Source organism: Triticum aestivum, chromosome 3A (assembly GCF_018294505.1).
Source record: "Triticum aestivum cultivar Chinese Spring chromosome 3A, IWGSC CS RefSeq v2.1, whole genome shotgun sequence".
In the NCBI taxonomy this organism is placed as follows: Eukaryota; Viridiplantae; Streptophyta; class Magnoliopsida; order Poales; family Poaceae; genus Triticum; species Triticum aestivum.
Window position 1 is genome coordinate 485,478,811 of NC_057800.1, and position 23,047 is coordinate 485,501,857.

Genomic DNA, 23,047 nt, shown 5'->3' on the forward strand with positions numbered 1-23,047 from the left:
TATCTCCATACCTAGTTCAATCTCCTCATCGGCAAGTATCTTTACTCGTTCCTAATACAAGATCTCATGACTAACTCATTAGGCACATTGCTTGCAAGCTCTTTACGATGTTTTATTACCGAGAGGGCCCATAGATATCTCCGTCACACGGAGTGACAAATCTCAGTCTCAATCCATGCCAACCCAATAGACACCTTCGGAGATACCTGTAGAGCATATCTATGATCACCTAGTTGCGAAGTGACATTTGATAGCACACAAGGTATTCCTCCGGTATCCGGGAGCTGCATGATCTCATGGTCTTAGGAATAGATACTTGACATGAAGAAAGCTATAGCAATAAACTCAAGTGATATGATCAAATGCTAATCTTATGGTTGGGTCTTGTCCATCACACCATTCTTCTAACGATGTGATCCCGTTATCAAATGACAACTCATGTCTATGGTTAGGAAACCTTAACCATCTTTGATCAACGAGCTAGTCTAGTAGAGGCTCACTAGGAACATAGTATTTGTTTATGTATTCGCACATGTATTTTAAGTTTCTGGTCAATACAATTCTAGCATGAATAATAAACCAAGGAAATATGATAATGACCAATTTATTATTGCCTCTAGGGTATATTTCCAACACGTAATGGCTTGTGGCTGCACACGAAAGCTTCTAGACATGAAAATACGTTTGATATGTTTGATCCTGAGCGAACGGGCACTATTGCAGGATGCTGCTAACGCGACACTATGATAAGAGACCCTTCGACGAAATTGTGTGCGATGCAATAATCGCAAACGGTGGTGTAAAAGAACCATAAAAAGGTGCAAAATGTTTGCGATGGCGGATCCATCAAACACGGTTCAGATTTTAGTTGCGTGTGCGATGCAGGGCATACGGTTTAGTTCAGTTAACTATTTGCGATGAGGTGAAACAAAAGAAACTGGAAGCTAGATGAAGGCGTGTGCGATATACAGCATACGGCTCACTCAGATGAACTGTTTGTGATGAGGAGGAACAATAGAAATGGGCAGCTAGATAAAGGTGTGTGCGATTGAGGGCATACGCTTCAGAAGGATTAACTATTTGCGATTAGGCAACAGAACATAAACAGGTCAGCCAGATCAAAGTGTCTGCGATTGATGGCATACACTTCACATGGATGAACTGTTTGCGATTAGCCACAACAAACTGAAACAGTTAGATAGATCAACGTGTGTGCACTAGACGGGCACACACATTCTAATTAAAAGAAGCGTGTATGATGACAATAACGAGCGCACACGGTTGTTGGAACAAGACGTGTGCTGACATTGCCTATTGCGGTGCACCCTATGGTCCAAACGCCACGTACGCGGCCGAGAAGGCGTACGTGCCCGTTACGCCTTCCGGGAATAGTGTCGCACTTATAACCGTCAGTAAATTTTGAGCCTGCGTCCCATCACATTCCAAATTGCAAACCTGTTCACACCGATCAAAACCTAAATGGTTTCCCACTTAGGAGCGTATTAGTACTCGGTTATAAATACTACTACTCCAAGATGACTGCACATTCCTCCTCAACTCCTCATCCACAAAAACAAACAAGTCATTCATCATCGTTCCCTTGCATCAACCATGGCCAGCGTGAGTTCTGGGTCGAGAGATTGCCACCAGTGAGATGCGAGCATGGAAGCGGAAGCACGAGAGATGTCTCGTCTCGCTGCGAACGGAGCCAGATGTCCCGCCGCAGGGCCGTAGCAGCACAGAGGTCCCGCCGCGCCGTCGAAGATGCGGCAGACTGGCCCGGCCATGCCGCGGAAGCAGAAGAGATGTCCCGCCGCACCATGAATGCAGCAGAGATGTCCTCGCGCATCGCGGCGGCCTGGGAAAATGTCTCACGGGCAGGCGAGGACTCTTACAGGCGCATGCATGCGATTGTCCATAGCCAGATGGATCAGATCTCCGGCTGGGCGAGGTTGCAGGACGACATGAAAGCCTCTTTTGAACAGGCTACTGGCGTCATTCGGTAACTAAATGAGAGCAATGCGAAGCTCCAAGCCGAGCGCGGCCTGCTAAGGGTGACGATCGTCGGAAGTGCGGAGCAACCGGAGGAGACCACTGCCTTGTTGAAGAGGACCGTCATCATCATCGAGAAACTTATGGACGAGAATGCCATACTGCGCATCGAGCGCAGAAGGTTGGTGGAGGAATCCGTGGATGCTCTCAAGCAGCATCTTAAGGACAAGAAAGAGCTCATCGCCGCTCACCGCGGAGACTAGTTCCCGCGACCTGCAGCAATGCATCAAGAAAGTAGAGATCGGCGAGCTAGATCGTTGTCTCCCTTCTTCTTTTGCCCTTGTGTATTTAGGCCATTGCCCCATGTGTCTTTTTTAACTATGTTCCTTCTTTTGCGGGGATTTTAATTATGTTCCTTAATATGTAAGACAATTATTATCCACTGTCATCGTCCTTATATTCATCATGCTTGCTATAAGTCACAGTCGACGCTATGTAGGTCCGCCGGATCTTACATCAAGATCCGTGCAAAATATTCTTTTCAGATTTTCATTTTTCTCTCTTAAATCTCAGTCCAGTGAGACATATAGACACGCCGTAGAACAGCGGCTTGATACGTCTCCGTCGTATCTATAATTTTTGATTGTTCCATGCCAATATTATACAACTTTCATATACTTTTGGCAACTTTTTATACTATTTTGGGACTAACATATTAATCCAGTGCCTAGTGTCAGTTCCTGTTTGTTGCATGTTTTATGTTTCGCAGAATATCCATATCAAACGGAATCCAAACGGGATAAAAATAGACAGAGCTTATTTTTGGAATATTTGGAAAATTCTGGAAGAAAAATCCATGTGAGACGGTGCCCGAGGTGGCCACGAGGCAAGGGGCGCGCCTGCCCCCCTGGCATGCCCCTGACCCTCGTGGGCCACCTGTAAGGCGGTTGATGCCCTTCTTCAGCCGCAAGAAAGCTAATTTTTGGTAAAAAATCACTGCGAAGGTTTTAGGCCAATCGGAGTTATGGATCTCCGTATATATACGAAACGGTGAAAGGGCAGCAGAACAGAACGCAGAAACAGAGAGAGACGGAGAGACAGATCCAATCTCGGAGGGGCTCTCGCCCCTCCCATGCCATGGAGGCCAAGGACCAGAGGGGAAACCCTTCTCCCATATAGGGAGGAGGTCAAGGAAGAAGAAGACGACGGGCCCCCCTCTCCCCTTCTCTTCCGGTGGCGCCGGAACGCTGCTGTGGCCATCATCATCATCACCGCGATCTACTCCAACACCTCCGCCATATTCACCAACATCTCCATCACCTTCCCCCCTCTATCTACAACGGTCCACTCTCCCGCAACCCCATGTACCCTCTACTTGACCATGGTGCTTTATGCTTCATATTATTATCCAATGATGTGTTTCCATCCTATGATATCTGAGTAGATTTTCGTTGTCCTATCGGTGGTTGATGAATTGCTATGATTGATTTAATTTGCTTGTGGTTATGTTGCTGTCCTTTGGTTCCCATCATATGAGAGCACGCGTGGATCACACCATATGGTTAGTTGTATGTTGATAGGACTATGTATTGGAGGGCAAGAGTGACAAAAGCTTCAACCTAGCATACAAATTGATGCATACGGGATTGAAGGGGACCAATATATCTTAATGCTATGGTTGGGTTTTACCTTAATGAACATTAGTAGTTGCGTATGCTTGCTAATAGTTTCAATTGTAAGTGCATAGAATTCCAAGTCAGGGATGACATGCTAGCAGTGGCCTCTCCCACATAATACTTGCTATCGGTCTAGTAAAGTAGTCAATTGCTTAGGGGCAATTTCACAACTCCTACCACCACTTTTCCACACTCGCTATATTTACTTTATTGCTTCTTTTCTTACAAACAGCCCCTACCTTTTATTTACTTGCTCTTTATTATCTTGCAAACCTATCCAACAACACCTACAAAGTACTTCTAGTTTCATACTTGTTCTAGGTAAAGCGAACATCAAGCGTGCATAGAGTTGTATCGGTGGTCGATAGAACTTGAGGGAATATTTTTTCTGCCTTTAGCTCCTTGTTGGGTTCGACACTCTTACTTATCGAAAACTGTTGCGATCCCCTATACTTGTGGGTTATCAAGACCTTTTTCTGGCGCCATTGCCGGGGAGCAATAGCGTGGGGTGAATATTCTCGTGTGTGCTTGTTTGCTTTATCACTAAGTAATTTTTATTTTCTGTTCTTAGTTGTTTTCTATCTTTAGTTATGGGTAGGAAACGCAAAATACCAAAAAAATTAGTTGTACCTACTAAACCAATGGTTGAAGAACCACTCAAAATCTATCACTGATGAAGCTTATTACTTGGATCATCTTCGATCCCTATGTGCCCGTGCTGAAACCCCAACTAGATTAGTTGAGGGAAAATCTTTAGATGAGCATGCTTGTTATGTGCGACACCGAATATCTGAAAAAGGGAAAATTTTACTGGGTCAAATTCATCGTTTGCAATGCTATGCTTGGAATTTATGCGAAATATATGATATTACTTGTTGTTCTGAAAACCCTAAGAAACACCTTCCCTATCAATGTGAGTTTAGTGATAATGGAATTGCATCTTCATATGCTAAGGATGTTTATAGCTACTATGGTGTTCACCAAATTAAAGAATTTGTTGCTTTTAAGGGTGCTTATGAAATTGCTTCTTTGATTGAAACGTATGATGCTACTCTTTACAAATCTGAAAATTTTGCCATACTTAAATATTGCTATGATAATTATGCTTCTAATGCCGATGTTGAACCATATATTGAGGACAACCCCGCTGTCCAAGAAGAGACTAATATTTTACAGGAGTCTATGGAAGAAGAAATTGATGAAACTGTCAGCTCATTGGATGAAAAAGATGAGGAGGAGAGCGAAGAACAAAAGGTGGAAGAGCGGATTAGCTACCCGTGCCCACCTTCTAATGAGAGTAACTCTTCAACTCATAGAATGTTTAATTTCCCTCCGTGCTTACCGAATGATGATTGCAATGATGATTGTTATGATCCCTTTGATTCTCTTGAAATATCCCTTTTTGATGTTGCTTGTGGCCAAGATGCCAATATGAATTATGCGTATGGAGATGAACTTGCTATAGTTCCTTATGTTAAACATGAAATTGTTGCTATTGCATCCACGCATGATAGTCCTATTATCTTTTTGAATTCTCCCGACTACACTATATTGGAGAAGTTTGCAGTTATTAAGGATTATATTGATGGGTTGCGTCTTACTATTACACATGATGATTTTGATGAATATAATATGCATGTGCTTGCTTCTCCTACTTGCAATTATTATGAGAGAGGAACTATATCTCCACCTCTCTATGTTTCCAATACGATAAAATTGCAAGAAACTGTTTATACTATGCATTGGCCTTTACTATGTGTGCATGAATTGTTCTTTTATGACATGCCGATGCATAGGAAGAGAGTTAGACTTCGCTGTTGCATGATATATGTTACTTTGTGGTCACTACTAAATTACAAATCATTTTTAATTAAAATTGGCTTTGCTATACCTTGGGATCCAGGTGGATTCATTACTTGAGCACTATATGCCTAGCTTAATGGCATTAAAGAAAGCGCTGCCAGGGAGACAACCCAGAAGTTTTAGAGAGTCATTTATTTCTGTTGAGTGCTTTTATATAGTTAAAAAACAACAAAAATAAAGAGGGGAACCCAAAACTTTTTCAAAAAAGAAAGTGAAAGTGAGAAAGACAAGCATTGTTGAAGTGGGAGAGCTCCTTGAACTTTGTTCATGCTCACTGAAACTTTGTGAATTTTGATTACATAAACTTTTCAACAAAAATAATTATCCCCTTGTACAATTTCATTGTATTATAAAAATAATGTGCCAAGGTTTTCTTTTAGGATGTTTACATTTGCTTGATGGTCTGTGCGGTGTAGGATAGAAACTTTGGCTGTAGTGCGCGATTTTAAATTTTTAGCTGGAATGTCAAATGGTTCTGATTCTTTTTGCACTGTCTTTCTATAAAAAATTGTTTATTTTTCCTAATTTTGGTAGAAATTTTCAAGTATCAGAAGTATGGTGAATGTTCAGATCATTGCAGACTGTTCTGTTTTAGATAGATTTTGTTTTAGATGCATAGTTTGCTCGTTTTGATGAAACTATCAATTCATATCTGTGGATTAAGCCATGAAAAAGTTATATTACAGTAGACACAATGCAAAAACAAAATATGAATTGGTTTTCATCAGTACTTAGAGTAGTGATTTGCTTTATTATAATAACGGGTCTTACCGAGTTTTGTGTTGAAGTTTTGTGTGGATGAGGTGTTCGATGATCGAGAAGGTCTCGATGTGAGAAGAAGGAAGAGAGGCAAGAGCTCAAGCTTGGGGATGCCTGAGGCACCCCAAGTAAATATTTAAGGATACTCAAGCGTCTAAGCTTGGGTATGCCCCGGAAGGCATCCCCTCTTTCTTCAACAAGTATCGGTAAGTTTTCAGATTCGTTTCGTTCATGCGATATGTGCAATCTTGGAGCATCTTTTGCATTTAGTTTTCATTTTTGTTTTATGCACCATGCTGGTATGAGGTAGTCCTTGGTTGATTTATAGAATGCTCTTTGCACTTCACTTATTTGTTTTGAGTATGGCTTTATAGAATGCTTCATGTGCTTCACTTATATCATTTGAAGTTTGGATTGCCTGTTTCGCTTTACATAGAAAACAACCGCCATTTGTAGAATGCTCTTTTGCTTCACTTAGATCTGTTAGAGCGCGGGCACATTTTTTGTAGAAAGAATTAAACTCTCTTGCTTCACTTATATCTATTTAGAGAGATGACAGGAACTGGTCATTCACATGGTTAGTCATAAAATCCTACATAAAACTTGTAGATCGCTGAATATGATATGTTCGATTCCTTGCAATAGTTTTGCGATATAAAGATGGTGGTATTAAAGTCATGCTAGTGGGTAGTTGTGGATTAGTAGAAATACTTGTGTTCAGGTTTGTGATTCCCGTAGCGTGCACATACGGTGAACCGTTATGTGATGAAGTCAGAGCATGATTTATTTATTGATTGTCTTCCTTATGAGTGGCGGTCGGGGACGAGCGATGGTCTTTTCCTACCAATCTATCCCCCTCGGAGCATGCACGTAGTACTTTGTTTCGATGACTAACAGATTTTTGCAATAAGTATGTGAGTTCTTTATGACTAATGTTGAGTCCATGGATTATACGCACTCTCACCCTTCCATCATTGCTAGCCTCTCTAGTATCGCGCAACTTTCGCCGGTACCATATACCCACCATTTACCTTCCTCAAAACAGCCACCATACCTATCTATCATGGCATTTCCATAGCCATTCCAAGATATATTGCCACGCAACTTCCATCATCATCATATACATGACTTGAGCATTCATTGTCATATTGCTTTGCATGATTGTAAGATAGCTAGCATGATGTTTTCATGGCTTGTCCATTTTTTGATGTCATAGCTACGCTAGATCATTGCACATCCCGGTACACCGTCGGAGGCATTCATATAGAGTCATATCTTTATTCTAGATATCGAGTTGTAATATTGAGTTGTAAGTAAATAAAAGTGTGATGATCATCATTATTAGAGCATTGCCCCAGTGAGGAAAGGATGATGGAGACTATGATTCCCCCACAAGTCGGGATGAGACTCCGGACTTTAAAAATAAATAAAAGAGGCCAAAGAATCCCAAATAAAAAAAGAGGCCAAAGAAGCCCACAAAAATAAAAAAAATAAAAAAACGAGAGAAAAAGAGAGAAGGGGCAATGTTACTATCCTTTTACCACACTTGTGCTTCAGAGTAGCACCATGTTCTTCATATAGAGAGTCTCTTGAGTTATCACTTTCATATACTAGTGGGAATTTTCATTATCGAACTTGGCTTGTATATTCCAATGATGGGCTTCCTCAAATGCCCTAGGTCTTCATGAGCAAGCAAGTTGGATGCACACCCACTTAGTTTCAGTTTAAGCTTTCATATACTTATAGCTCTAGTGCATCCGTTGCATGGCAATCCCTACTCACTCACATTGATATCTATTGATGGGCATATCCATAGCCCGTTGATACACCTAGCTGATGTGAGACTATCTCCTCCTTTTTGTCTTCTCCACCACCATATTCTATTCCACCTATAGTGCTATGTCCATGGATCACGCTCATGTATTGCGTGAAAGTTGAAAAGGTTTGAGAACGTCAAAAGTATGAAACAATTGCTTGGCTTGTCATCGGGGTTGTGCATGATGTGAATATTTTGTGCTGAAGATGGAGCATAGCCAGACCATATAATTTGCAGGGATAACTTCCTTTGGCCTTGTTATTTTGAAAAGACATGATTGCTTTATTAGTGGGCTTGAAGTATTATTGTTTTGATGTCAAATAATAGACTATTGCTTTGAATCACTCGTGTCTTAATATTCAAGCCATGATTAGATATGTGATCAAGATTATGCTAGGTAGCATTCCACATCAAAAATTATCTTTTTTATCATTTACCTACTCGAGGACGAGCAGGAATTAAGCTTGGGGATGCTGATAAGTCTCCGTCATATCTATAATTTTTGATTGTTCCATGCCAATATTATACAACTTTCATATACTTTTGGCAACTTTTTATACTATTTTTGGGACTAACATATTGATCCAGTGCCTAGTGCTAGTTCCTATTTGTTGCATGTTTTATGTTTGGCCGAATATCCATATCAAACGGAATCCAAACGAGGTAAAAACGGACGGAGCTTATTCTTGGAATATTTGGAAAATTCTAGAAGAAAAATCCATGCGAGACGGTGCTCGAGGTGACCACAAGGCAGGGGGCACGCCTGCCCCCCTGGGCGTGCCCCTGACCCTCGTGGGCCACCCGTAAGGCGGTTGATGCCCTTCTTCGGCCGCAAGAAAACTAATTTTTGGTAAAAAATCACGATGAAGGTTCCAGGCCAATCGGAGTTACGGATCTCCATATATATACGAAACGGTGAAAGGGCAGCAGAACAGAACGCAGAAACAGAGGGAGACAGAGAGACAGATCCAATCTCGGAGGGGCTCTCGCCCCTCCCATGCCATGGAGGCCAAGGACCAGAGGGGAAACCCTTCTCCCATCTAGGGAGGAGGTCAAGGAAGAAGAAGACAAAGGGGCCCCCTCTCCCCTTCTCTTCCGGTGGCGTCGGAACGTTGCCTTGGCCATCATCATCATCACCGCGATCTACTCCAACACCTCCGCCATCTTCACCAACATCTCCATCACCTTCCCCCCTCTATCTACAGAGGTCCACTCTCCCGCAACTCGCTGTACCCTCTACTTGAACATGGTGCTTTATGCTTCATATTATTATCCAATGATGTGTTGCCATCCTATGATGTCTGAGTAGATTTTCATTGTCCTACCGGTGGTTGATGAATTGCTATGATTGATTTAATTTGCTTGTGGTTATGTTGATGTCCTTTGGTGCCCATCATATGAGAGCGCGCGTGGATCACACCATAGGGTTAGTTGTATGTTGATAGGACTATGCATTGGAGGGCAAGAGTGACACAAGCTTCAACCTAGCATAGAATTTGATGCATACGGGATTGAAGGGGGACCAATTACTACAAAAAAGACACATCCGTGACATTTTGGGCCGGACGAAAAAAAATTCTATCATACATATGACACTTCTATGATGATAATTGTGACAAACCCCGGTATCATCATAGATGCGGTGGGCTCCTACTTCTATGACAAAAAGTAATGATAGAAAATGGGCTTTTCGTCCTGGGCGGGCCGGAGACGCAGCTGCATGACATTCTTTGGGCTGTCCATGACGGAAAAAACCGTGGTAGAAGCGAAGGCGAGGAAAATTTCGGGGAGTTCCCGGTTACGGTGGGAGGTCGGGGGCCGAGCGATGCACGTTTCTCTCGTACACGTACGTGCGTGTGTGTGCGAGGTGTTGGCTCTAACTGAACCCGAGCGAGGCATTGGGCTCTAACTGAACCCGAGCGATTGCACTGCAGGCTACGCGTTACTGAACCCGAGCGATCGATCGATGGCTGTTAACTGAACCCGATCGAGCGATTCCTTCGCTACTGCTACTAACTGAAGCCGATCGATGCTTCCTCTGGATGAACAGTGAGCGTTGCAGGGGGGGGGTTGGATGAACAGTTCCCGGTGGGGGTGGATGAACAGGACCCCATGGTGTAGCCTCTAGATGAACAGGACCCCGATCGATCGAGCCGGTTGGGGCTGGATGAACAGGACCCCGTGGAGGGCTGGATGAACAGGACCACCCCGTGGAGGGCAGGATGAACAGTAGAGGGTGGAGGGTAGGATGAACAGTAGCCCATGGAGGGGTTGTTGAACAGGAGCCCCTGGAGAGGGATGGTTGAACAGTAGCCGGTGGAGTAGCGCACGGTGGAGGCTGGATGAACAGGAGCCCGTGGATGAACAGTCGCAGGTGGAGGCTGGAGGAGGTCGACAGTGGATGAACAGTAGCTCGTGGAGGCTAGAGGGGGTCGACGGTGGAGATGAACAGTATCCCGTGGAGTCCCGTTTTGCGGTACGCCACACCCCTCCCGATCAACAGGACCCCCGTTTCGACCGTAGGAGGTCCGTTTCCTCCGTTTTGCGGTACGCCAGACCCCTCCCAATGAACAGGATCCCGTTTCGAACGTGGCCGGTCAAACACAACGCCGTTTCCTCCGTTTTGCGGTACGCCAGGCCTCGTTTCCATCGCCTGTTCCGTCCAAGCCCTCCCGATGAACACGACCACGCATTCCATTCCAACCCAGCCGGTTGGCTCCCACGCGTTCCGTTGCCTCTCCATGAACACGACGCATTCTGTTGCCTCCCCATGAACACGACGCATTCCGTTGCCTTCCCATGAACACGACGCATTCCGTTGCCTCCCCATGAACATGACGATGACGCTGTTTCCCCGTTCCGACCCAGCCATGTACACGAGCCCTGGCCGTACATATGCGCGAGTAGGCGTTCGAGACCCTGCCTGTATGTACACATACGTGGCCGTATTTTCTTTCTTGCACCCTGGCCGCCTCTACTACAACACGTGCGCGCCTCCACATCGACCAGTATATATGTACATACACGTTCACGACCAGAATGACAACGCTATGTACGCTTCGACCAGGTGGGTCCCGACTGTCAGGCACTTCCTTGCATGCGAAGATGTAGCTGGTGGGTCCCAGCAGTCAGGGGGCGAAATACGGTGGCCCGTCTGGTGGGTCCCGCTGTCAGGTGGAGGAATAATTATTTTGCACGTAATAAGGAGGCACTTCCTTGCTGCGGCCGTTGACCCATCTGTCAGCCTCTCCACGTACAGTCCACGTCCGATGGAAGCCGTTCCTTGTCCACGTTGACCACGCCACGCTGAGAGCACCAGGGCGGTGGACGACGGCGAGGCCTAGGAAGGGGACGACGCAGAGCCGGGGAAGATGCAGTAGTGGATGCCCACGCGTAGAGGAGTATGAGGGTTCACTGGTTTGCTGCGGTGTGAGGCTGTCGTCGCCGTAGAATAACAGGGGGTGTGGGTGAGTTGAGGGATGGCCTGGCCAGCGATGGGAGTAGTAGGGGGCGGTGAGGCCTCCGCCGCATCGCAGCTAGCCATGAGAGGCAGGAGATGTATAAGTCTAGGGGTATAAGTCTTCCCTCCTTCTTGGTCACGGTGCACAACCGAAGATGATTTATTGACCTGGACGGAGGGAGTAGCACAGTCTGCAAGCATATATCGAGAGAGACGTGTAGTGCGATAGTATATAGTAAAGTTTGTGCTATATGCACGTACTTGCAAAATGCGTACGATTACACAAGGTTTCCAAACTTTCCCTTTTACATACTCAATTAAGGACGCTAAAAATTCCTAAACGTTCGGGATTTATCATTTCCTCCCAAAACTAATGAGATCACCTTACGAAACAAAAATTATACTCCTCTTAAAAGCCACAGCGCTCGCAGGAGCGCTTGCGGCGCGCCACGAGTGCCCGGGTGCACGGCCGTTTCCCAGCGCGCCGACACGACGCCTCTTCCTCAGCCTAGCAACTCGCGAGGTGCTGATTGGCGGCTTGCGGGCGGGCGAGCGCGATCTCACCGGTGTGGTGATCCGGCGCCAACAGGTACTCCTCCTCGCTGGAAGCATGCACCCGGTCCATGTACCGCCAAGCATAGATGAGGCGCTTGGGCCCGACTACACTCAGGGCGTCGGCACGAGCGTCCTACGCCACCCTCACGGCCCTCGCATGAGCCTTCTGCCAAAGAGCCAATTGCCTGACTCTCTCGGACGCGACATAGGCCTCCCAGGCAGCTTGTTCCGCGGTGCGCTTCTCTTCCTCGGCCTTCTACTCCGCCTCTATTTTGGTGTGCTCTGCTGGAGGCAAAGCCTCCCACAAGGTGACATCCATTTCTTTCCAAATCTCCTCAAGGCTGGGGGGGCTCGGCGGGTGGCGCGGCGTTCTCCTCGTAGCGGGGAGCCGACGCGTCCTCCGGCGCGCGTGCTGGCGAGATTGGGAACGCCGACGCATCCACCTCGACGCGTCGCAGCGAGGAGTGGAACACCGACGCGTCCTCCTCGACTAGTGGCGACGAGGAACAAAATGGCGATGCATCGCGTAGCGGCGAGGAGCGGAACACCGACGCGTCCTCCTCGACTAGTGGCCGCGAGGAACGGAACGGCAACGCGTGACCGTCCGCGTGGTGCAGCGAGGGGCTCCTAGGGCTTGGGAGGGGCGATGCCATGGTGGTCGATGTGAGAGGGAGGGGGAGGAGATAGCGATGAACATGAACGTGAGGGGGAGGAGATAGCGATGTCGTGGGAGGCGCAGTATTTATAGCGAGTAATGGCACACCTACGTAAGATATGGACTGAGATGCACTGACTTAACTGCCAGTCCAGTTGCGTCACTGACATGTGGGCCAGACCCCTGTTGGGCCCATATGTCAGTGACCGAATGCATCTGCAGTTAAGTAACAGCTACATGGGCATATTTGTTGGAGTAAATTATGAGGGAGCGAAGGGGTGGAAATATTGCTGGTCACAACGGATTGGACAAGCGTGGGGGAGGAGAGTCATGCATGCAGATTTTTTCACATGGGGTGGAGTGGTGGGACCGCCGGAGGGAGAAGGAGAGTTCGGCAGGCATATTGTTTCCACACATGGAGAGAGAAAAATTTGGAGACGAACGGGCTTCCTGCAGGTATGGGGAACGGTGCATAATAAGTCATCTTGCATGTCGGGCTAGGTATAGTCTCGAGTCATTAAAAACAAACACGCCCCACACATGTTCATATTTCAAGGAGCACTAAATTATTGCATGCGATGATTAAGGCTGGCCATAATGGTGGTATCTTAGCTGGTATCATGCACACGGGAATAGCAAACATGCTGATGTGGCAAAGAATTAAAGAAGAGAGGGGGTTAGAGTCACTAGAGTTCATGCATGCATTGGTAAACACATTTTTTGTGGAGAACGACAACACTAGTTGAGTACTTTTGCAGACTTCAAAAACTATTCCACAATGTGTCAACATTCACAATGTCAAATCAATATTTTTACACTCATTATAAAACATAGTTCTTATACTCCCTCCTTACATCTATATAGGGCCTAATGCATTTTTCGAGGCTAACTTTGACCAAATGTTAGAGCAATAATATATGACATGCAACTTACAGAAAGCACATCATCAAATTCATATGTGAAAGGAGCTTTCAATGATATAATTTTCACATTATGCATGTCATGTAGTATTAATTTTATCAATAGTCAAAAGCGGTCTTGAAAAACGCATTAGGCCCTATATAGATGGAAGGAGGGAGTACTCATTATAATCAGTACTCCCTCCGTCTAGGTGAGCAAGTCATCTTAGATTGTGCACTATGACCAAGGAGGAGGGGAAAACAAGAGATCTTAATGTTTATTTGCTAATTAATAGCATTGCATGCAATGAACTAACCACTGCATGTCGTGTTTGGTAGTCTCAAGTCATTAAAAGCATGCACACCCACATCTCTTATTGGTTGATATGTCAAGAAACAAGAAACGAGGTAGAAGTTAATGCACCGTGCATAAGTGTTTTGGGAGTATTGTAGATATTGATATTTTTAGTATAAATTTGGTTGTGGGATTTCATTGATGCATGTCAAAGCGTTGACAGGTCTGCTATGCGTGACCTGAAGATGAAAGCGTTGACATCTTGAAGTTGATCAACAATATTCAATTGTCAAAGATTAGCCGTTCAGCCAATAAGGTGGCACACTTAATCGCTAAGTATAGCTTTGACAATAGATTAGATGGTATTCTTGTAAATAATGTACCGCCCTGTGTGGTGAATATTGTATCGAATGAGTGTACTGGTGTGGCTGGTTAATTAATATAAGGTGGTGTTCCAAAAAAGTATAAATTTGGTCAAACACTTTGCAAATGGTTGACGGGAGTAAAAAGGACCAGAGGGAGTATCATGCATGCGGAGTAGGCAAAAAAATTGCTTGTCTAAAAAAGGCAAAAAAAATTGCTCATTTATAGCCGGTCGAAGTCTCAAAGGGCGAGACCGCGCGAGGGAGGCGAAGGTCGTGGGAGGCGCGACGTTTGACGGAATTAAGTGAAGTTACATCCACGCGCCGGCATGGCGTGCGAACAGGCAGAAGCTATACCGTCAGGCCTATGATATGGGTATAGTAGACATGACATCTAGTGGGTCCCGCATAGTTCTCGAGAACTCTTTGGGGGCTTGCAGCCGTTTATCCACCGGACAAGCCAGCAACCCCACGCCGTTCGCACGCCCTACTCGTCCCCGTCTTCTACCTTACAACAGTTCGCTCCCAGTCGTCCCGTCCTTTCACATTAGTTCGCTCCCTGTTTTTTTGCGGGGTACAATAGTTCAACTTCTCCTAACCCTCCTCCAAAATCCATGGCCTCCCAAATCTCCATGGTCGCCGCTGAGTACCAGGTTAGAGCCGTCACCGGCGATCAGTTCATCATCATCTACACACGTGGATCCGAGACGGTGAAAGCATGGCTTGCTCGCTTCCTACACATGTTCAACAGTTCAACGGATGAGTGGGTCGCTGGGCTAGATGTTGAGTACACCATAGTCCTGGGACGAGAGAAGGATCTAAAGGACGAAGAGAGGAATAAGCCCGCCGTGATCCAGGTTTGCGTACATAACGTTTGCTTGGTCTACCACATATGCCATGTCGACGTTGAGTGCCAGGATTTTAAGAACTTCCTCAAGGACAAAAGAGTGAAATTCGTTACTGTAGGCTTTAAGAACGACAGTGACGTCCTGCGTCGGATAGGTCTCATTGTAGGCAGCCCTTCGATCTCCAGAAGGCAAGCCTAGTGTCCTCCTCTCAACCTTCAATGTTGACCCTGGCAGCAGCCATGATTGATCCTTCATACGCTAAACTAAAGAAACCTCATCACGAGTTTCATCATGCATGGGAGTCAAAGACATTAGATGAAGATCACATCATGTATGCAGCAATGGATGCCTACCTTTGTTTAAATATCTACAAGGGTTGTATGAAGAAGCAGAGCCCATTGTCCGATTCAAGCAAAGAAGCGTCGGTGAAGAGGAAGAGGAAGAGGGACGAGGACGAAGTCAAGGACGTGGAGTCGGACTCCAAGTAGGTGGCAGTGTCGTCCCTCATGCTGGTTCTACTGCAGTGTCAAGCAGACTAGTTGCTTATTAGTTTATTTTCAAGGGTGTGTTGTGCTGAGGCCCCAACAGAACTATGTTTATGTTCTTTCTCGTTATTTGAACTCTTTAGTACGTACAGTAGTACTAGTACTATGTCTTACTACTGTTCTTCTTGCAATTGCTACTACTGCTAGTATCTTCGTGTTCCTACTGTAATTAATACGTTCGTACTAGTAGTATAATTTGGGTCAGTCAATTTGTGAAAGAAGTTCGATGGAGCGAAGGAAGAAGACGGCAGAAGAGGTGGAAGAAGCCCTTCTAGCCATCCATGTTGCATCAAACGGCTCACATGAGTCGACTGACCCAAATTGCTCCTTCAGATTGCAGGATCCACGTGGCATTCAAGGTATCGAAGGTAGATTCCATGTCCGCTCCCGGTTTGTGGGCTCGACGCACACGCGATCGGCTTCCGCCGCGACAGCCACCATGCGCGCCTCCTCCGCGCGGGCGGAGATGACAATGACACGCTAGTTCCTCCTCGCTGGCGTGCTGGAGCACACGCTCGCCCTCCTCTTCGTACGATGCGTGCATAGACACGGCTCCACCAGCTGCCCGCGTGCTTGGCAGCACGGCGACATCACGAGAAGGGACTACAGACGACGTGAGCGGGCGAGCCTTCGGCTTCATGGCACAGGGATGGCAGCGACACGGCGGTGATGGCCGAGAAATTGTTGGCCGGAGCAGGCGAGCACCGGCATGCGCAACGGCAGCGGCGGCATATTGATGAGTGCGCGTGTGGGAGCTTACTTTAGTTTTATATATATAAGGTTGGTCAAACTTAAAAGAAAACCGTACTAGTACACGTAAACATTAGACTTAGGCAGTGCTTTTATTAGTTACTAGCTTATGTTCTTGCCCATTGTGACCAGCCTTAGTACCACGGCCACGATACGGAATCCTGTGCAAGCGTGTGAACCGCGGCGCGCGGTCGATCGAATGGTGCATCACCGTGTCGCGCTCGAAGGACATCCACCGAACCTTTTTGTGTGTGTGAAAACAATCCTCGAATATTACTCAACTTTTTTCCTGTGAAAGTTCTTGACGCTGCAATATTTCCATATATTTGAATTTAGCTCCAGTTCGTGTTTACTTGGATTTGGGCGTTTTAGGTGCGCCCTAGTTTTTTTTAATACTGATTTTGTGTGTGTGACTGAGAGAGAACGTGTGTATGTGTCCATATGTGTGTTGTGGCGGAAGGGCAATGTGGAGACGGTGTGCGTGTGATACAGACATAGAGAGGTGTGAATGTGCAAATGATCGTGCATGAGTGAGACATAGAAAGATGTCGATACGTTGTGTATACATGAGAGAACGGTCTTCTAGTTTACTTGTGTGTGTGTGTGACGGAGGGAGAGAGACAGAGAGAGGAGCATCCGTAACACAACAACCATCTCTCTCGATTCGTCCGTCCCTCGCACGGTCGCATGCAACACATGCATCAACGCGCACATTTTGACACCCTCACCCGGCTCCTGCCCACCTCAAGGCCCGCACAATCTCTTCGTGAATACCCATTTCTCTCCTTAGGTTTGTTTTCTCTCAATATCTGACACACACACACACACACACATAGAGAGAGACACACGCAGCACAACACACACGCACACTCCCTCGAGCACACAATTCATCCCCATCCAAGGTTATACGGCGACCACTCTCGCTTGTGCTTCTTTGCACCCCAACATGCACAACACCTCAATATTCAAAGAGGGCAACGAGCAGATCGAAGACAGCAACCACACCATGCTAGAGAATGCGGTGTCATTTGGAAGCAGGGTGATGTGACGACGGCTGACTGACTCCTCCCCCCACCCTCTCTCTCTCTTGCACAAAATTACCAATCCCTCTCTCCCCTACACAAAATTGTCAATCCCTCAATCCACGAGATCCTTCCCCTCTCGTCCATCTTTTTCCTGCTCTCTCATCAAACATGTTGTCTCTTCTCCTTCCATGTATACAAAATCCAGATGCACATGCATCTCATGTATATTACATGTATGCATCTTTCTCACAGACCTAACTTCTTCCTCTCTCTTTCTCTCTATCTCTCTCTCTGTCTCGTTAGGTTTGTCTCCTACTCTCTCGCCCACATACATACAATCTTTCCTGCCCTATCTGCTCCATCTTCAAAAGCTCTCTCTGCACGTTTCATTCACACATTGGGATATGTCAAAATGTTGCTTCTATAATGGCTGATGTAGAGTTATGGTTGTTCTTGTTGCATCCTACAAAGTAATAACTATGAAATGCATTTAGATTCTCATTTGACTGGGATTATGTGAGTTTGAGCATGTTGTGAAGTACTATAGACCTTGTATACATCTTGGGATTCGACAATGATTATAACCATTGAATTGTATAGACCATTACATTCGAAGTCAACAGCCTAATATATTTATTTCAAAATTTCAACAAATGATTAGTTCACTACAAACTAAGAAAACAAATGTGTACTCCCTTCATTTTTATTTAAGTCCGCGTATTAGCAATGGTCAAAGTCAAGTTTTGTAAACTCTCAGAAAGCTTATAACAAAAAATATTAACATATACAATAACAAATAAATACAATTAGATTCATTATTGAATGTACTTTCACATCATACATATTTGTTATGGTAAATGTTTGTATTTTTCTATAAACTTGGTCAAACTTTAGGAAGTTTGACTTCCGTCAAACCTAATATGCAGAGTTTACTACTACTACTCGCTAGTTGCTTAGCCGAATCACTCAACACGCCACACGGGGAGTCTAGTGTCACAAAATTTTGAGGTCGGCGGGAAAATCTCCCGCGACCCTGATTCGAGCAGTGGGAAGTTACCATCATAGCCTTTGGAACAGGCCTACGGATGACGCTTGGTAGGGGGCTGTTTTTCGTAACTTCAGGTTCACCCTACCCAGCCAACCCCACCTCGGCACCCAGAGTAGTACACCTGAATACTCCCCAATTTCTATCCCCACCGCAAAATAGACTTCTCCATGGCACCGCAACCTTCGTGCTCCTCCCCTTTACATCGGCGCACTCATCCACCGCAACGCATCTGCCTCATCGACGACCTCGTATGCCGCACTGGAGCCGGTCCACCGTCGTCGCCGTACACGGAGCCTCTTCCCTGGCATCGTCTTCCACGGTCTCGGATCTGCTTCCCGGAATCCGACGCCAAGCGCAGAAGTACCACCGTCGTGGACAATGAACTGACTCTCGTTGCCGACCATGACTCACAGAGGCCGCCGCGACCATCGTTCTCCTCCTCGATTGGTAATGTGTGTATTGAATCACTTAGCAGTAAATGTGCAGTTCCAATTTTGTTCATACCTACCCTTCAAATTTCCTAGGTGCTATTGTTCCCGTAAAAGTAATTGGTTATAGCCTCCATTGTCCAACAGAATATCTGCTTGTACTTGTGCGTCGCTCCTGTATCGCGTTGTGCTTGGGTAGGTTTTCCATCTGCAACCAGTAGTGTGGCAAATGATGGAAAGGTTTTTCGAACTAGCAAAATGCCCATGCGTTGCACGCATCAAGATGCATTTGTATGAGTAGTTTATCTTGTTGGAGATGCTCTAACATGGCAGACGAGTGCTTTAATGTTGCCCACAAGATGCGCGAGTATTACTAGTAGTATATTTTTCCTGCCATGTTGAGATTTTAAAACCACGAGTGCGAACATGCAGAGGAGCAATGAAGACCAAACACGGGATATTCGGGACATCTTCAAGGAGCATGGCAAGTGAAAGAGGAGCTGCACCGAACATGTAAAATGAGCTTTGGTAAGTAACACCCTTTCAATTACTTTCGTGTAGCCTCATGTTCTTCGATGTGTACATGTTGTAGTTTATGTTTCTTAAGCATGGTGTTCTTCGATGTGTAATAAGAAGAGTCTTAATCATCCTAATGCTTTCGTTTTTAGCTTGATGTAGGAAGTGGGTGTTCCCACCTTGTAGTCTGTTTTTATTTATTTTTTCCTTTTGAATTCACTTCTCCGAGTTCTGTTTATCTGGCTTCTACTAAATGGATCTAGGTTGCTCTGAGTATTGATCTAAAAAATAAGTAACTTCATGTCAGGATGCAGTTCCTGCGAGGAGGGAAGTATGGTCAACCTCAAGATCATGTTTCCAAAATGAGGTTGGATTACACACAAGGTGCCAGTTCCCTAATGATGCTGGATTAGACACAAGGTGCAAATTCCCAGATGATGCTGGATTACACACAAGCCAGGTGGAGTCGTCAGCTGTTCGTGTCCGCGTGGCATTAGAAAAGGCTGAAAGAAAGCATGCAGTAGCCCTTGAGAATGTAGCTGAGTTCCTAAAGAAGTGAAAAGAGCAATTGAAAGTGCAACTATACCTAGGTGGTTTTGGTAATTCATAACAACATATAGCTCATTGAGCTAATGCTATTCCAAGATGATTATTTCAGGAAAGCTCAATGATTGGCATGGCATGGATGTGAAAGTGGAACCCTCAAAATGCTAAGGACAAAGGATTCGCTCAAGCTCAAAAGCTCAAGACTCTTCATTTTATATTTTAGTGATCCAAGATCACATTGAGTCTTTAGGAAAAGCCAATACTATCAAGGAGGGATGAGGTGTTGCTTAATGAGCCTCTTGCTTCATGTGCTTAGTGATATGCTCCAAAACCCTCAACTACTTTCCCATATCCACATATGACCTAAACCCTAAGCCAAACTCGGTCCTACCGATTCTTCCTATCCGGCGCCACCGAGTTTTCACTTGTCATTAGCCACTGCCAAACCCTAGCAATTCGGTCCTACCGATAGGGATCTCGGTCTCACCGAGATGGGGTTGCAAACTCTCTGTTTCCCTTTCATAACTTTTCGGTCCCACCGAAAGAGCGAATCGGTCCCACTGAGATTGCAATGTAAACTCAGTGTTTCCCTTTTGTAACTTTTCGGTCTCACCAAGTTCCACTCGGTCTCACCGAAAGAGCAAATCGGTCCCACCGAGTTTGCCTGACCAACTCTCTGGTTAGCTAATTACCAAATTCGGTATCACCGAGTTTGTGTAATCGGCCTCACAGAGATTACGTTATGCCCAAACCCTAACCATATCGGTCCTACCGAGTTGCATGTCAGTCCCACCGAAAATCACTAACGGTCACTAGGTTTACTTTTTCGGTCCGACCGAGCTTATTGATTCGGTCCCACCGAGATTGGAAAACTGTGTAACGGTTGGATATTGTGTGGAGGCTATATATACCCCTCCACCTTCTTCTCATTTGTGGAGAGAGCTATCAGAACACACACACCATTCCAACTCATATGTTCTGAGAGAGAACCACCTACTCATGTGTTGAGACCAAGATATTCCATTCCTACCATATGAATCTTGATCTCTAGCCTTCCCAAGTTGCTTTCCACTCAAATCCTATTTCAACCAAATCCAAATCCTATGAGAGAGAGTTGAGTGTTGGGGAGACTATCATTTGAAGCACAAGAGCAAGGAGTTCATTACCTACACACCATTTGTTACTTCTTGGAGAGTGGTGTCTCCTAGATTGGCTAGGTGTCACTTGGGAGCCTCCGACAAGATTGTGGAGTTGAACCAAGGAGTTTGTAAGGGCAAGGAGATCGCCTACTTCGTGAAGATCTACCGCTAGTGAGGCAAGTCCTGTGTGGGTGATGGCCATGGTGGGATAGACAAGGTTGCTTCTTCATGGACCCTTTGTGGGTGGTTGCTTCTTCGTGGACCCTTCGTGGGTGGAGCCCTGTGTGGACTCGCACAACCGTTACCCTTGGGTGGAGCCCTGTGTGGACTCGTGCAACCGTTACCCTTCATGGGTTGAAGTCTCCATCAACGTGGATGTAGGATAGCACCACCTATCCGAACCACGGGAAAAACATCCGTGTCTCCAATAGCGTTTGAATTCTCCAAACCCTTCCCTTTACATTCTTGCAAGTTGCATGCTTTACTTTCCGCTACCAATATACTCTTTGCATGCTTGCTTGAATCATGTGATGATTGCTTGACTTGTCCTAAATTAGGTAAAATCTGCCAAGAAATAAAATTGGGAAAAGGTTAAGTTTTTATTTGGTCAAGTAGTCTAATCACCCCCCCTCTAGACATACTTTCGATCCTACAAGTGGTATCAGAGCTTTGGTCTCCATTTGCTTTGATCTCCATAGCTTTTGGTGGTCATAGCCTTGGTTTCACAACCTAGGAGAGTATGGCGTCTAGCAAGGGAAATTATCACCGTAGAGGTCCTTACTTTGATGGTACTAATTTTGCTAGTTGGAAGCATAAAATGAAAATGCATATTCTTGGACATAACCCCGTCGTTTGGGCTATTGTGTGTGTTGGTTTGCAAGGTGACTTCTTTGATGGGAGAGAACCGAGCCGTGAAGCTACCGCGGATGAGTTGAAGATGTTGCAATACAATGCTCAAGCTTGTGATATTCTCTTCAATGGATTATGCCCCGAAGAATTCAACAAAATCAGCCGCCTTGAGAATGCGAAGGAAATTTGGGACACTTTGATTGATATGCACGAAGGTACCGACTCCGTCAAGGAATCCAAGTTGGATGTGCTTCAAAGCCAACTTGACAAGTTCAAGATGAAGGATGGTGAAGGTGTCGCTGAAATGTACTCTAGGCTTGCTCTCATCACAAATGAGATTGCCGGCTTAGGAAGTGAAGAGATGACCGATAAATTCATCATCAAGAAGATTCTAAGAGCCTTGGATGGAAAATATGATACCGTGTGCACATTGATCCAAATGATGCCCAATTACAAAGATCTCAAGCCAACGAAGGTGATTGGAAGAATTGTTGCTCATGAGATGTCACTTAAGGATAAAGAGGAACTTCACAACAAATCAAGTGGTGCCTATAAAGCCTCATGTGAAGCCCCTACATCATCAAGTGAGAAACAAGACTTCAATGAAGAATTGAGCTTAATGGTGAAGAACTTCAACAAGTTCTACAAAAGTAGAAGCAAAGATAGAAGCTCCAAGTCAAGGTCCTACAATGACAAAAGATCTTCTAGTCGAGAGCGAAACTGCTACAATTGTGGAAGACCCGGACACTATTCCAATGAGTGTACGGCTCCCTACAAGAGAAGAGAAGATTCTCCAAAAAGAAGAAGCAAAGGATCACCACCAAGAGAGAGAAGGAGTAGAGATGATCGTTATGAACGAAGATACTCACGGAGAAGCAAGGATTCGGAAAGGAAGGAAAAATCATCAAGGAGCTACACAAGACGAAGACATCAAGCTCATGTTGGTGAATGGGTATCCGGCTCCGACTCCGACAGCCACTCCGAGAGAAGTTATTACTCCGGCTCCGAAGATACTCAAGAT